Genomic DNA, 15556 nt, shown 5'->3' with positions numbered 1-15556 from the left:
ACTATTTTTCTGGGCATTAGCAACAGATCCATGTTGGGGGAACTGTATCCTCCCGGCATCCGATTACAAGCAATGCACTAAGGCTCAACCCTTTCAGCTTTGCTCTTTAATACCTATTTGCATCCTCTATGTGAAGATAAAGCGAATGCTACATACCTGTAGAAGGTATTCTCCGAGGACAGCAGGCTGATTGTTCTCACTGATGGGTGACGTCCACGGCAGCCCCTCCAATCGGAAACTTCACTAGCAAAGTCCTTTGCTAGCCCCCGCGCGCACCGCGCATGCGCGGCCGTCTTCCCGCCCGAAACCGGCTCGAGCCGGCCAGTCCAGTATGTAGCAAGACAATACACTTCAAGGGAAGACACAACTCCAAAGGGGAGGCGGGCGGGTTTGTGAGAACAATCAGCCTGCTGTCCTCGGAGAATACCTTCTACAGGTATGTAGCATTCGCTTTCTCCGAGGACAAGCAGGCTGCTTGTTCTCACTGATGGGGTATCCCTAGCCCCCAGGCTCACTCAAAACAACAACCATGGTCAATTGGACCTCGCAACGGCGAGGACATAACTGAGATTGACCTAAAAAATTTACCAACTAACTGAGAGTGCAGCCTGGAACAGAACAAACAGGGCCCTCGGGGGGTGGAGTTGGATCCTAAAGCCCAAACAGGTTCTGAAGAACTGACTGCCCGAACCGACTGTCGCGTCGGGTATCCTGCTGCAGGCAGTAATGAGATGTGAATGTGTGGACAGATGACCACGTCGCAGCTTTGCAAATTTCTTCAATGGAGGCTGACTTCAAGTGGGCTACCGACGCAGCCATGGCTCTGACATTATGAGCCGTGACATGACCCTCAAGAGCCAGCCCCGCCTGGGCGTAAGTGAAGGAAATGCAATCTGCTAGCCAATTGGATATGGTGCGTTTCCCTACAGCCACTCCCCTCCTATTGGGGTCAAAAGAAACAAACAATTGGGCGGACTGTCTGGTGGGCTGTGTCCGCTCCAGGTAGAAGGCCAATGCTCTCTTGCAGTCCAATGTGTGCAGCTGACGTTCAGCAGGGCAGGAATGAGGACGGGGAAAGAATGTTGGCAAGACAATTGACTGGTTCAGATGGAACTCCGACACGACCTTTGGCAGAAACTTAGGGTGAGTGCGGAGGACTACTCTGTTGTGATGAAATTTGGTGTAAGGGGCCTGGGCTACCAGGGCCTGAAGCTCGCTGACTCTACGAGCCGAAGTAACTGCCACCAAGAAAATGACCTTCCAGGTCAAGTACTTCGGATGGCAGGAATTCAGTGGCTCAAAAGGAGGTTTCATCAGCTGGGTGAGAACGACATTGAGATCCCATGACACTGTAGGAGGCTTGACAGGGGGCTTTGACAAAAGCAAACCTCTCATGAAGCGAACAACTAAAGGCTGTCCTGAGATCGGCTTACCTTCCACTTGGTAATGGTATGCACTGATTGCACTAAGGTGAACCCTTACGGAGTTGGTCTTGAGACCAGACTCAGACAAGTGCAGAAGGTATTCAAGCAGGGTCTGTGTAGGACAAGAGCGAGGATCTAGGGCCTTGCTGTCACACCAGACGGCAAACCTCCTCCAATGAAAGAAGTAACTTCTCTTAGTGGAGCCTTTCCTGGAAGCAAGCAAGATGCGGGAGACACCCTCTGGCAGACCCAAAGAGGCAAAGTCTACGCCCTCAACATCCAGGCCGTGAGAGCCAGGGACTGGAGGTTGGGATGCAGAAGAGCCCCGTCGTCCTGCGTGATGAGGGTCGGAAAACACTCCAATCTCCACGGTTCTTCGGAGGATAACTCCAGAAGAAGAGGGAACCAGATCTGACGCGGCCAAAAGGGAGCAATCAGAATCATGGTGCCTCGGTCTTGCTTGAGTTTCAACAAAGTCTTCCCCACCAGAGGTATGGGAGGATAAGCATACAGCAGACCTTCCCCCCAATCCAGGAGGAAGGCATCCGACGCCAGTCTGCCGTGGGCCTGAAGCCTGGAACAGAACTGAGGGACCTTGTGGTTCACTTGAGATGCGAAGAGATCCACCAGGGGGGTGCCCCACGCCTGGAAGATCTGTCGCACCACACGGGAATTGAGCGACCACTCGTGAGGTTGCATAATCCTGCTCAACCTGTCGGCCAGACTGTTGTTTACGCCTGCCAGATATGTGGCTTGGAGCACCATGCCCTGACGGCGAGCCCAGAGCCACATGCTGACGGCTTCCTGACACAGGGGGCGAGATCCGGTGCCCCCCTGCTTGTTGACATAGTACATGGCAACCTGATTGTCTGTCTGAATTTGGATAATTTGGTGGGACAGCCGATCTCCTAAAGCCTTCAGAGCGTTCCAGATCGCTCGCAACTCCAGAAGATTGATCTGTAGATCGCGTTCTTGGAGGGACCAACGTCCTTGGGTGTGAAGCCCATCGACATGAGCTCCCCATCCCAGGAGAGACGCATCCGTGGTCAGCACTTTTTGTGGCTGAGGAATTTGGAAGGGACGTCCCAGAGTCAAACTGGAGCAAATCGTCCACCAAAACAGGGATTCGAGAAAACTCGTGGACAGGTGGATCACGTCCTCTAGACCCCCAGCGGCCTGATACCACTGGGAGGCTAGGGTCCATTGAGCAGATCTCATGTGAAGGCGGGCCATGGGAGTCACATGAACTGTGGAGGCCATGTGGCCCAGCAATCTCAACATCTGCCGAGCTGTGATCTGCTGGGACGCTCGCACCCGCGAGACGAGGGACAACAAGTTGTTGGCTCTCGTCTCTGGGAGATAGGCGCGAGCCGTCCGAGAATCCAGCAGGGCTCCGATGAATTCGAGTTTCTGCACTGGGAGAAGATGGGACTTTGGGTAATTTATCACAAACCCCAGTAGCTCCAGGAGGCGAATAGTCATCTGCATGGACTGCAGGGCTCCTGCCTCGGATGTGTTCTTCACCAGCCAATCGTCGAGATATGGGAACACGTGCACCCCCAGCCTGCGAAGCGCCGCTGCTACCACAGCTAGGCACTTTGTGAACACCCTGGGCGCGGAGGCGAGCCCAAAGGGTAGCACACAGTACTGGAAGTGGCGTGTGCCCAGCTGAAATCGCAGATACTGTCTGTGAGCTGGCAGTATCGGGATGTGTGTGTAGGCATCCTTCAAGTCCAGAGAGCATAGCCAATCGTTTTGCTGAATCATGGGGAGAAGGGTGCCCAGGGAAAGCATCCTGAACTTTTCTTTTACGAGATATTTGTTCAGGGCCCTTAGGTCTAGGATGGGACGCATCCCCCCTGTTTTCTTTTCCACAAGGAAGTACCTGGAATAGAATCCCAGCCCTTCTTGCCCGGATGGCACGGGCTCGACCGCATTGGCGCTGAGAAGGGCGGAGAGTTCCTCTGCAAGTACCTGCTTGTGCTGGAAGCTGTAGGACTGAGCTCCCGGAGGACAATTTGGAGGTTTTGAGGCCAAATTGAGGGTGTATCCTTGCCGGACTATTTGGAGAACCCACTGATCGGAGGTTATGAGAGGCCACCTTTGGTGAAAAGCTTTCAACCTCCCTCCGACAGGCAGGTCGCCCGGCACTGACACTTGGATGTCGGCTATGCTCTGCTGGAGCCAGTCAAAAGCTCGCCCCTTGCTTTTGCTGGGGAGCCGCGGGGCCTTGCTGAGTCGCACGCTGCTGACGAGAGCGAGCGCGCTGGGGCTTAGCCTGGGCCGCAGGCTGTCGGGAAGGAGGATTGTACCTACGCTTGCCAGAAGTATAGGGAACAGTCTTCCTTCCCCCGAAAAATCGTCTACCTGTAGAGGTAGAAGCTGAAGGCTGCCGGCGGGCGAACTTGTCGAATGCGGTGTCCCGCTGGTGGAGAGACTCTACCACCTGTTCGACTTTTTCGCCAAAAATGTTATCCGCACGGCAAGGCGAGTCCGCAATCCGCTGCTGGATTCTATTCTCCAGGTCGGCGGCACGCAGCCATGAGAGCCTGCGCATCACCACACCTTGAGCAGCGGCCCTGGACGCAACATCAAAAGTGTCATAAACTCCTCTGGCCAGGAATTTTCTGCACGCCTTCAGCTGCCTGACCACCTCCTGAAAAGGCTTGGCTTGCTCAGGGGGAAGAGCATCAACCAAGCCCGCCAACTGCCGCACATTGTTCCGCATGTGTATGCTCGTGTAGAGCTGGTAGGACTGGATCTTGGACACGAGCATAGAGGAATGGTAGGCCTTCCTCCCAAAGGAGTCTAAGGTTCTAGCGTCCTTGCCCGGGGGCGCCGAAGCATGTTCCCTAGAACTCTTAGCCTTCTTTAGGGCCAAATCCACAACTCCAGAGTCATGAGGCAACTGAGTGCGCATCAGCTCTGGGTCCCCATGGATCCGGTACTGGGACTCGATCTTCTTGGGAATGTGGGGATTAGTTAATGGCTTGGTCCAGTTCGCAAGCAATGTCTTCTTCAGGACATGGTGCAAGGGAACAGTGGACGCTTCCTTAGGTGGAGAAGGATAGTCCAGGAGCTCAAACATTTCAGCCCTGGGCTCGTCCTCCACAACCACCGGGAAGGGGATGGCCGTAGACATCTCCCGGACAAAGGAAGCGAAAGACAGACTCTCGGGAGGAGAAAGCTGTCTCTCAGGAGAGGGAGTGGGATCAGACGGAAGACCCTCAGACTCCTCGTCAGAGAAATATCTGGGATCTTCCTCTTCCTCCCACGAGGCCTCACCCTCGGTGTCAGACACGAGTTCCCGGACCTGTGTCTGCAACCTCGCCCTGCTCGACTCCGTGGAACCCCGTCCACGATGGGGACGTCGAGAGGTAGACTCCCTTGCCCGCATCGGCGAAGCTCCCTCCGCCGACGTGGTCGGGGAGCCTTCCTGGGAGGTGGCCGCGGTCGGCACCGCACGCGGTACCGACGTCGGGGACCTCAACCTGGGCGATGGGCCAGCCGGCGCCACGCTCGACGGTACCGGAGGCGCAAGCACCGCCGGTACCGGAGGGGTAGGGCGCAACAGCTCTCCCAGAATCTCTGGGAGAACGGCCCGGAGGCTCTCGTTTAGAGTGGCTGCAGAGAAAGGCTGAGAGGTCGATGCAGGCGTCGACGTCAGTACCTGTTCCGGGCGTGGAGGCTGTTCCGGGCTGTCCAGAGCGGAGCGCATCGACACCTCTTGAACAGAGGGTGAGCGGTCCTCTCGGTGCCGATGCCTGCTGGGTGCCGAATCCCTCGGCGACCCAGAGCTCTCGGTGCCGACACGGGGAGGAGACCGGTGTCGATGCTTCTTCGATTTCTTCCGAAGCATGTCACCGGAGCTCCCCGGCACCGACGAGGAGGACGTCGAATCCATCCGTCGCTTCCTCGGGGCCGAGACTGAAGAAGGTCGATCTCGGGGGGGCTGTACCGCAGGAGCCCTCAGGGTAGGCGGAGACCCACCCGAGGGCTCACCGCCACCAGCAGGGGAATGGACAGCCCTCACCTGCACTCCACCCGATGCACCACCGTCCGACGACATCAGCAGACGAGGTCCTGGTACCACCGACGTCGATGCAGCTATCCGATGTCTCGGCTCCGATGCAGAGGCCCGATGCCTCGATGCAGGGGCGGCCGAGGAAGATGGTCTGGACGCTGACGACGTCGATGCACTCGAAGATCCCGGTGCCGATGCCGACGAAGAGCCCGAGAACAACACGTTCCACTGGGCTAGTCTTGCTACCTGAGTCCGCCTTTGAAGCAGGGAACACAGACTGCAGTTCTGAGGGCGGTGCTCGGCCCCCAGACACTGAAGACACGACGAGTGTCGATCAGTGAGCGAGATAACCCGGGCGCACTGGGTGCACTTCTTGAAGCCGCTGGAAGGCTTCGATGTCATGGGCGGAAAAATCACGCCGGCGAAATCAAAAGCCGAAATGGCGAAATTTGAAGCACCAAAATTTAGAGGGAGAAAAATCTCGACCGAGGCCAAAAAGAGGCCTACCCCGACGACGAAAGAAAACTTACCGGGGCAAAAAGCTGGAAGTACGGGGAGGATTTACACGAAACCCGGCGGGGGGTTTCCGGAGCACTTCCCGACTAAGAGAAAACTTTTCCGAAGGAAAAAAACACGCTCAAAATAAATTGGACGCGCGAGGTCGACTTTCCGGGGCTCGACACGGCGAAAACACGACCGTACCGAGTGCGGACAAAAGAAGACTGGCCGGCTCGAGCCGGTTTCGGGCGGGAAGACGGCCGCGCATGCGCGGTGCGCGCGGGCGCGCGAGGGCTAGCAAAGGACTTTGCTAGTGAAGTTTCCGATTGGAGGGGCTGCCGTGGACGTCACCCATCAGTGAGAACAAGCAGCCTGCTTGTCCTCGGAGAATGCAGACCATCCTTATAACATTTTTATACAGATATTACTTTGTTTTATGCAACTAATGCCCCTAATCAATGGTCCTTGTAGTCCTCTGTTGCCCAATAGCTTTCACATATTCAGCTTCAGGCTGGCAGCTTGTGGTCCCAATGGTAAATTACCACACATCCAAGGCCCTTTTTGTAACTTGGGATAAGAGTTTTGTTCCTCTATATGCGGTTTGATTAGCTGATAAGGATGCCCAGTTAACCTTTCATTCCTATTTTACAGCTGTAATTCAAAATGCATTACATAAATTTACATTTGTGTCCTGTTTTAGCAGAGCATGATTTCCATGTAGTTGCCAAGCACCTATTAGGCCTTGTATGGGACTTTGGAAATGTGATTATAAATGGCCTGTTTCTACTCTTCAGCCACTGCAGCACCACAACTTGTACTGGGCAGTCCCAAATCCAACCATATTACCTCTGCACTGAAATGGCTACACTGATAACCCATGGAATAGCGTATACTTTATAAACTACTTATAGGGCCAACGCTGTACCATTGGAGAACACTGTTGTTATTTCAGATGAGGTTAGACAGACTTTGGTCCTGGGGAACTGAGTTTGATTCCCACTTCAGGCACAGGCAGCTCCTTGTGACTCTGGGCAAGTCACTTAACCCTCCATTGCCCCATGTAAGCCGCATTGAGCCTGCCATGAGTGGGAAAGCGCAGGGTACAAATGTAACAAAAATAAAAAAAAATAAAAACAACAGATTACATCCTTGGATGAGGGCCCAAGCCTCCAGTCCTCAAGCACAAGAAGTTATCTTTTAAATATTTAGCTTTGACGTGGCCGAGCTGTATGAGTGTGGGGGGGGGGGAGTTGGTTTATAAGTTGTAAAAAAATGTCACCATTGTAATGAGTCTGTCATTTGCCATTTCAATAAAAAAATGATTTATACAAACTACTTGTGACCTGGATAGGCCACTGTTGGAAGCAGGATATTGGGCTAGATGGACCATTGGTCTGACCCAGTATGGCTATTCTTATGTTTGGTCTGAGCCAGTAAGGCTATTCTTATGTAACACAGGCTATAACACTGAGGAGGTACGGTCTACTAATGAAATCACTGACCTGAAAAGCCATAGAGTGACTGAATCTCACTGACTTCCTGCTCTTTCCCCAAGTTTATGTAAACTTAGCTGTCAAACAGTACAGTCAAATATGCAAAGACAACATTCACATTTCATTTCCCCCGCTTTCCTATCAGAGACAACATACAGAAAACAAAGCAAAACTAGTTAGAAGGCCTTTCAGACCAGCGCTAACAAAGACTGTACGTATCTGAAATGGAACTGTATAACACCCTATAATTCTGTTTGCAACAAAGATGCTGCAAAAATGCAAGCTATTAAATAACTATGGTTCTGCAATTGTAACCACTGCTTGGGAGGCTATCCAATAAGCATTTGTTTTATGATGTAGTCAGTACAAAATAAGACTGAATGAAACCCATATTTAAACTTATCCACTTTTAATTCCAAAGCAAACATTGCATGACAACTTAAGAATTAGAATTTTTATATAAACTCTACCATCTGTAACATTACTAGCTAAAACCAACAAATAGCAACAGAAGAGGTATCGGCATTTGAGAGGAGAGTGTGGCGAGGTATGCACAAAGTCTGAGAACCACACTGTGTGTAGGCAAGGTTACATTATATATTACCTGATACCCATGCAAACTCTATGGAGGCTCCACAGGTCCCCTCCTCAAGCATAAACCCAAACAATCTGTCCAGGCACTCCAAGCCATTACTGTTACCGCACTCCTTTCTACCCGAGTCAACTCAAGTGGCTTCCACTTTTCTCCTCCTTCTGTTCCCTCTAGCTGGGATTCAGCACCACAGATGCCCACCAAATACTAACAATGGAATATGCAGACACCACGCTGAAGGCAAGCATATTAGTTTAATAATCAAAAGAGCACTGTGCTCACATGTATGATTATCTCCCAGTTGGTGAGATGTCATATGTGTGCCCGATGCAAAGAGCTCCTAGCTCTCAGGGAACATGTCCGTTCTCTTGAGGCTAGAGTAGCAGACGGTGGAGCTGAGGGAGACAGAGAGGTACATAGAGGAGACCTACAGGGATGTTGTAGAGAAGTCCCACCTCCAGTCTGGTAGCCCTTGTGCTACCTTGGAGGAGGGCGGTCTCCTAGAAGGAGAGCATCACCCTGGTGAAGTAGGAAGTACTCCTGTAGCCAGGACCTGCCCAACAGGGATGTACTATCCTCTCGCACCAAGGATATGTCTCCAAGTGCTGCCTTGGAGGGAAAGATTAGGACAGCTGTTATAGTTGGTGATTCAATCATTAGGCATATAGATACCTGGGTGGTTGGTGGATGTAAGGATCGCCTGGTGACTTGCCTGCCTGGTGCGAAGGTGGCGGGCCTCACACGTCACCTAGATAGGATTTTAGATAGTGCTGGGGAAGAGTCGGTTGTCTTGGTACATGTGGGTACCAATGACATAGGAAAATGTGGGAGAGAGGTTCTGGAAGCCAAATTTAGGCTCTTAGGTAGAAAGCACAAATCCAGATTCTCTAGGGTAGCATTTTCTGAAATGCTACCTGTTCCACGCGCAGGGCCCAAAAGACAGGCAGCGCTCCAGAGTCTCAATGCGTGGATGAGACGATGGTGCAGGGAGGAGGGTTTTAGATTTGTTAGGAACTGGGCAACATTCTGGGGAAGGGGGAGCCTATTCCGAAAGGATGGGCTCCACCTTAACCAGGTGGGACCAGGCTGCTGACATCGGCATTTAAAAAGGAGACAGAGCAGCTTTTAAACTAGAAATGGGGGGGAAGGCCGACAGTTGCTCAAAAGCGCATGGTTCGCAATAAGGTATCTTTCAAAGATATCACCAAAACAGGGAAGATAGGGTATCCTGATAGTGAGGTTGCAAAAGAGACTGTAGTAGATCAGGTGTCCCTAAATAAAAATAAAAATCAGACAAAAGATTGCAAATTAGTACTGTCAAGTACTAAGCATGATGTAAATAGGAGCGACAAACACAGTTTGAAATGTCTATATGCGAATGCCAGGAGCATAAGAAATAAGATGGGAGAGTTAGAATATATTGCACTAAATGAAAAATTAGATATAATAGGAATCTCTGAGACCTGGTGGAAGGAGGCTAACCAGTGGGACACTGTCATACCAGGGTACCAATTATATCGTAGTGGTAGGGTGGATCGAATTAGTGGAGGGGTAGCATTGTATATTAACAAGAGCCTTGAATCAAATAGATTGAAAATTTTGCAGGAAACAAAACACTTCATGGAATCCCTCTGGATTGAAATTCCATGTGTAAAGGGGAAAAGGATAATGATAGGAGTGTACTACCATCCGCCTGGCCAGGATGAACAGATAGATGCAGAAATGTTAAAGGAAATTAGGGACGCAAACTGGGCAACACAATAATAATGGGTGATTTCAATTACCCGAATATTGACTGCATAAAAGTAACATCGGGACACGCTAGGAGCGCATGATCTGGTGCGGGAGGTAATGGTGCTGGGGCCACTTGATAACAGTGATCATAATACGATCGGATTTGATATTAGCTTTGAAGTAAGTATACATAGGAAATCAAATATGTTAGCGTTTAACTTTGAAAAAGGAGACTATGATAAAATGAGAAGAACGGTGAAAAGAAAACTTAGAGGAGCAACTGCGAGGGTCAAAAATTTACATCAGGTGTGGATGCTGTTCAAAAACACCATCCTGGGGGGGAGTGGCAAGATGGCGTCCTAGCTAGACCTGCAACGTTCTTTGTGTTAGCGGGTATTTTACCGATTCAGATTTTTTATCCTCTAAACTTGATATGCCGCACACAAAGAGAAAGGGGACAACAAGGGGGCAATCGTCGCTTCCTTTAACATCGTCTCCTGCCCAGCTAACACTCGATCGGTATGTAAGGTGCTTACCTCCCGAACAAGGACGGCGTGCCCGGCATTGAGCGATGTCGAGGAAGCGGCACTGACTCAGGGGTTGGATACTACTTTTTCGCCGCCTATGCTGAGACCGCCTCCCTGCCCAGCCGCTTCCAGATTTGATGAAGCAGACCAGATAGCGTCCGATGTGTCGACTTTGAGCCTGCTCGGTGGTTCATCTTCTGGAGAGGCGGTTGGAAACATCGAGGAGCAGGAAAAGCTCAAGGAGGCGTCATTGGAAGTTATTTGGCAAGCAGTCCAGAGGCTGACGGTTGAGGTGGCAAACTCTACTAAGCAGATGTCTACAGTTGTGAGTAAACTGACTGCTATGTCAGATTCCTTAGATAATATAAAGCAAGAACATACTAAACAGATTGGGCAATTGGAAACGAATGTTAACTTCGTCAAAAGTGTAATGGAGACTCTGGTTAAAGATAAAATAATTTCGGCTCGAAAGTTAGAGCAGTTAGAAAATTATAATCGAAGACTAACCTTGAGATTGCTGAATTTTCCAATGTTACCAACTATGACACCTCGTGATTTCCTTAAGAAGTACCTTCTAGAAATATTGAATTTTTCTTCATCAGATATCCCCCCTTGTAATAGAGTGTATTACTTGCCAAATGTTTCAAAAGAGAGAGATGTCTCTGAGTCAGCGAAGGTTGCTTTGGATATTGATACTCAGAATTTAACTGCTATCTTGGAAGACTCCATGGGAGATGTTACAACAAGAGGAACTTTAATTATGACTTTAGTCTTTGAACAAGATATAAATTTGTTGATGAAACTTTACTTTAAATATTCCTCAAAATTATTCTGTGGCCAGAGAGTCTGGATGTTTCCAGATGTAGCAAAGATTACACAACAAAGGAGGAAACAGTTTTTACTCTTGAGGAATGATGTTAAGGGATTGGGAGCAACATTTATGCTGGCCTATCCCTGTAAATGCTTAATTCGCCTATCTGGAATTAAATATGTTTTTTTTGATCCACTTCAATTAAAGACGTTTCTGGACTCTAAAAGACCTTCTAGTTGAATGATATGAATAATTCTCAGCGATGATGTATAGGGATGAAGATCAGGATTAGCCTCAGAGAAAAAGTTGCCTCAGTGTTACATACTCCCTGAGTTGTACTTACAAAACCACTCTCCCCCTCCATATGGTGGTCTGAGGAAGAGTAAATACAAATGTTTCATTTAATTTAGATGTATTTTCCGTTTATATAATTTCTCTGTATTACCTTACAAATGATTGTTTGTTTGTATTATTGAAATCATATAAATAAATAAATTAAAAAAAAAACACCATCCTGGAAGCCCAGGCCAAATATATTCCGCATATTAAAAAAGGAGGATGGAAGACCACGACAGCCGGCATGGTTAAATAGTGAGGTGAAGGAAGCTATTAGAGCTAAAAGAAAATCCTTCAGAAAATGGAAGAAGGAACCGACTGAAAATAATAAGAAACGGCATAAGGAATGTCAAGTCAAATGCAAAGCACTGATAAGGAAAGCTAAGAGGGACTTCGAAACAAAGATTGTGTTGGAGGCAAAAACACATAGTAAAAAACATTTTTTTAGGTATATTAAAAGCAGGAAGCCGGCAAAAGAATCAGTTGGACCGCTAGATGACCGAGGAGTAAAAGGGGCGATCAGGGAAGACAAAGCCATAGCGGAGAGATTAAAAGAATTCTTTGCTTCGGTCTTCACCGAGGAAGATTTGGGTGGGATACCGGTGCCGGAAATGGTATTCAAAGCTGACGAGTCAGAGAAACTTAATGAATTCTCTGTAAACCTGGAGGATGTAATGGGGCAGTTCTACAAACTGAAGAGTAGCAAATCTCCTGGACTGGATGGTATTCATCCCAGAGTACTGACAGAACTGAAAAATTAGCTTGCGGAGAAGTTAGAAATATGTTAATTAATCCTTAAAATTGAGCGTGGTACCGGAAGATTGGAGGGTGGCCAATGTAATGCCAATTTTTAAAAAAGGTTCCAGAGGAGATCCGGAAAATTATAGACCGGTGAGTCTGACGACAGTGCCGGGCAAAATAGTAGAGTATTATTAAGAACAAAATTACAGAGCATATTCAAAAGCATGGATTAATGAGACAAAGTCAACATGGATTTAGTGAAGGGAAATCTTACCTCACCAATCTACTACATTTCTTTGAAGGGGTGAACAAACACGTGGATAAAGGTGAGCCGGTTGATATTGTGTATCTGGATTTTCAGAAGGCGTTTGACAAAGTACCTCATGAAAGACTCCAGAGGAAATTGGAATAATGGGATAGGAGCTAGTGTTCTATTGTGGATTAAAAACTGGTTAAAAGATAGAAAATAGAGTAGGGTTAAATGGTCAGTATTCTCAATGGAGAAGGGTAGTTAGTGAGGTTCCCCAGGGCTCTGTGCTGGGACCGGTGCTTTTTAACATATTTATAAATGACCAAGAGATGGGAGTAACTAGTGAGGTAATTAAATTTGCTGATGACACAAAGTTTTTCAAAGTCGTTAAAACGCGGGAGGAATGTGAAAAATTAAACCTTACAAGACTGGGAGTCTAAATGGCAGATGACATTTAATGTGTGCATTATAGCTACGTCATGCAAGGTTCCACGTTAGGAGTCACGGACCAAGAAAGGGATCTAGGTGTCGTCGTTAATGATACGTTGAAACCTTCTGCTCAGTGTGCTGCTGCAGCTAAGAAAGCAAATAGAATGTTAGGTATTATTAGGAAAGGAATGGAAAACAAAAATGAAGATGGTATAATGCCTTTGTATCGCTCCATGGTGCGACCACACCGCGAATACTGTATTCAATTGTGGTCGCCGCATCTCAAAAAAGATATAGTGGAATTAGAAAAGGTGCAGAGAAGGGTGACAAAAATGATAAAGGAGATGGGACGACTTCCCTATGAGGAAAGGCTAAAGCGGCTAGGGCTCTTCAGCTTGGAGAAAAGGCAGCTGAGGGGAGATATGATAGAGGTCTATAAAATGATGAGTGGAGTTTAACAGGTAGATGTGAAGCGTCTGTTCACACTTTCCAAAAATACTAGGGGGCATGCAATGAAGCTACAATGTTGTAAATTGAAAACGAATCGGAGAAAATGTTTCTTCACTCAATGTGTAATTAAACTCTGGAATTCGTTGCCAGAGAATGTGGTAAAGGCGGTTAGCTTAGCGGAGTTTAAAAAAGGTTTGGCTGGCCTCCTAAAGGAAAAGTCCATAGACCGTTATTCAATGGACTTGGGGAAAATCCACTATTTCTGGGATAAGCAGTATAAAATGTTTTGCACATTTTGGGGATCTTGCCAGGTATTTGTGACCTGGATTGGCCACTGTTGGAAACAGGATGCTGGGCTCGATGGACCTTTGGTCTTTCCCAGTATTTTATTTTTGTTACATTTGTACCCCGCGCTTTCCCACTCATGGCAGGCTCAATGCAGCTTACATGGGGCAACGGAGGGTTAAGTGACTTTCCCAGTATGGCAATACTTATGTACTTATGCACTGACCCAGGGGCGGACAAACCACTGGGATAATTGGCCAGTGCCCAAGGGTCCACATCAGTAGGGGCCCATTCTCCCCGAGATTCCATCTACTTTAATCATTTTTGATAGGTGGTTAGTGGCCCATGACCCTTAGTGCCCAGATCACTCTCAGTCTGCCCCTGCATTGACCAGTACACAGAAATTCAACAGATCTCTGCTAAGCTACCATTCTATAAAACACGCCTATGGCATCCTCTTTTTTTTTTTTTTTTCTCCCTGCTTTGGTACCTTTCAATCTCATAAGAACCCTTACCTGCCCTTCTTGCAGAGACAATCAGTAGGTAAAGAGTGCTGGAAAGCACAAACATTCCACATACAAAGGAAAGGCTAGGAAGGTTTTGGGGTTTTTTTTTCCTAGCAACCATCAAAGTTTCACTTTGCAAAGTGGGCTTCGTACCCTAAACAATTTTTTTTTTGAAAAGTGGGCTATTAGAAATATCATCACTAGCCAATGCGGAGCTCCCAGCTCAAAGGAGCTTTGAGGCAGGGGTGCTGTTCCAAGTCAATTCCTGGCCGTCACCGCAGTACCACCTGGAAGGAGGGGCTCCCACCACGGTCTCCTTCTCCAAGGGCCCTGGCGCCCGCCACGTCGTGGGGGAGGACAAGCGATGAGGGAAGGGGAAGTCTCCTCCTCGCCCCTTTGGGCGAATATCTGGGTCATTGTTTTAACTCCCTCGCACCCCTCCTTCCCCGCGCGCCGCGTTTCCCCCCCAGCCCAGCCGCACGTCCCCCCCCACTCTCCCAGCTAACAGGAGCTAGGGAACGGATAACGGCTATCTCGCCGGGACCCTCGAGGAGTTCGCTTTCCAACCCCCACCAGCCGTCGCTCACCGTCCGCTACAGCGCTCCTCCTCCTGCCACAGCAAACTGCACAACTGCCGCAACCTCGGGGCCGGTCTAGAGCGCATGCGTAGGGGCCGTCGCTGTGTTCCGGAAACGAGGCCGGGGCGCGCGCGCGAGCCTCCCCTGCTGCCTCCAGCGAAGCAGCAGCCAACTTCCTATTTCGGAATGGAACTGTCACTTTCTAGTTCTTTCTCTTTCCCGGATTGGGACTTTCTAGCTAGCTGCAAATTCCTTTGGTTTTCGGAGGAATCTTCAGCACGCAGATAAGGGCTTATAAATATTCATGTGGGGTGAAGCAACAGAGCGCTGAGGAAGGGCTGCTGCAGTGCTGGCTGCTGCTGCTACTTTTATTGACAAGTAATGCCTTCACATCACATGAACCTAACAATACATTTCTGTATCGTGGCATGCTACATGTTTTAAACTCAGTTATTTCAAGCACTTAACACTAAAGCCACATACATACATCATTTATTCCCCAGAGAGAGAGAGTGTGTCTTTTAATTTAAACCTGATCAGATAAAAAGTCTGCTATAAGACAGTCACTTCAGGTCAGGTATACATATAAAGTAGCACATATGAGTTTATCTTGTTGGGCAGACTGGTTTTCTGCCGTCATCTACTATGTTACTATGATAGGCGTTGCTGTCTTTGGGGACGAGCTGCACCCCCACCCCCACCCCACCCCCGTCGGAATTGGTGCAGGACTCTGGCTCAATCCGTCCTCCTTTTTCTGGAGCCATATGGTAACCCTATGCAAGAGTGACACCAGTTACCGACAAATGGATCTTTAAAAAGTACTGTAATTCATAGTGGCCTTACCTTAGCAGATTAGAATTTATCAGACTGGAATGGGT

At 48.8% G+C, this 15556-nt stretch overlaps 1 protein-coding gene across 4 annotated transcripts in view; it reads right to left on the bottom strand.

The window, feature by feature from the left end:
- Window positions 1–14752, bottom strand: part of NT5C2 (5'-nucleotidase, cytosolic II) — a 214049-nt gene extending 199297 nt beyond the window's left edge. For 2 of the 4 annotated variants that reach the window (XM_030202814.1, XM_030202820.1), the window contains exon 1: window positions 14688–14752. The gene's annotated coding sequence lies outside the window, so the exon portion shown is untranslated. Of the gene's footprint in view, window positions 1–14109; window positions 14463–14687 lie in introns of those variants that run through there. The other 2 variants (XM_030202815.1, XM_030202817.1) reach the window with 2 other exon arrangements.
- Between the last annotated feature and the right edge of the window lie 804 nt (window positions 14753–15556).

Source organism: Microcaecilia unicolor, chromosome 5 (assembly GCF_901765095.1).
Source record: "Microcaecilia unicolor chromosome 5, aMicUni1.1, whole genome shotgun sequence".
NCBI lineage: Eukaryota > Metazoa > Chordata > Amphibia > Gymnophiona > Siphonopidae > Microcaecilia > Microcaecilia unicolor.
This window is presented reverse-complemented; position numbering and strand designations above follow the sequence as displayed.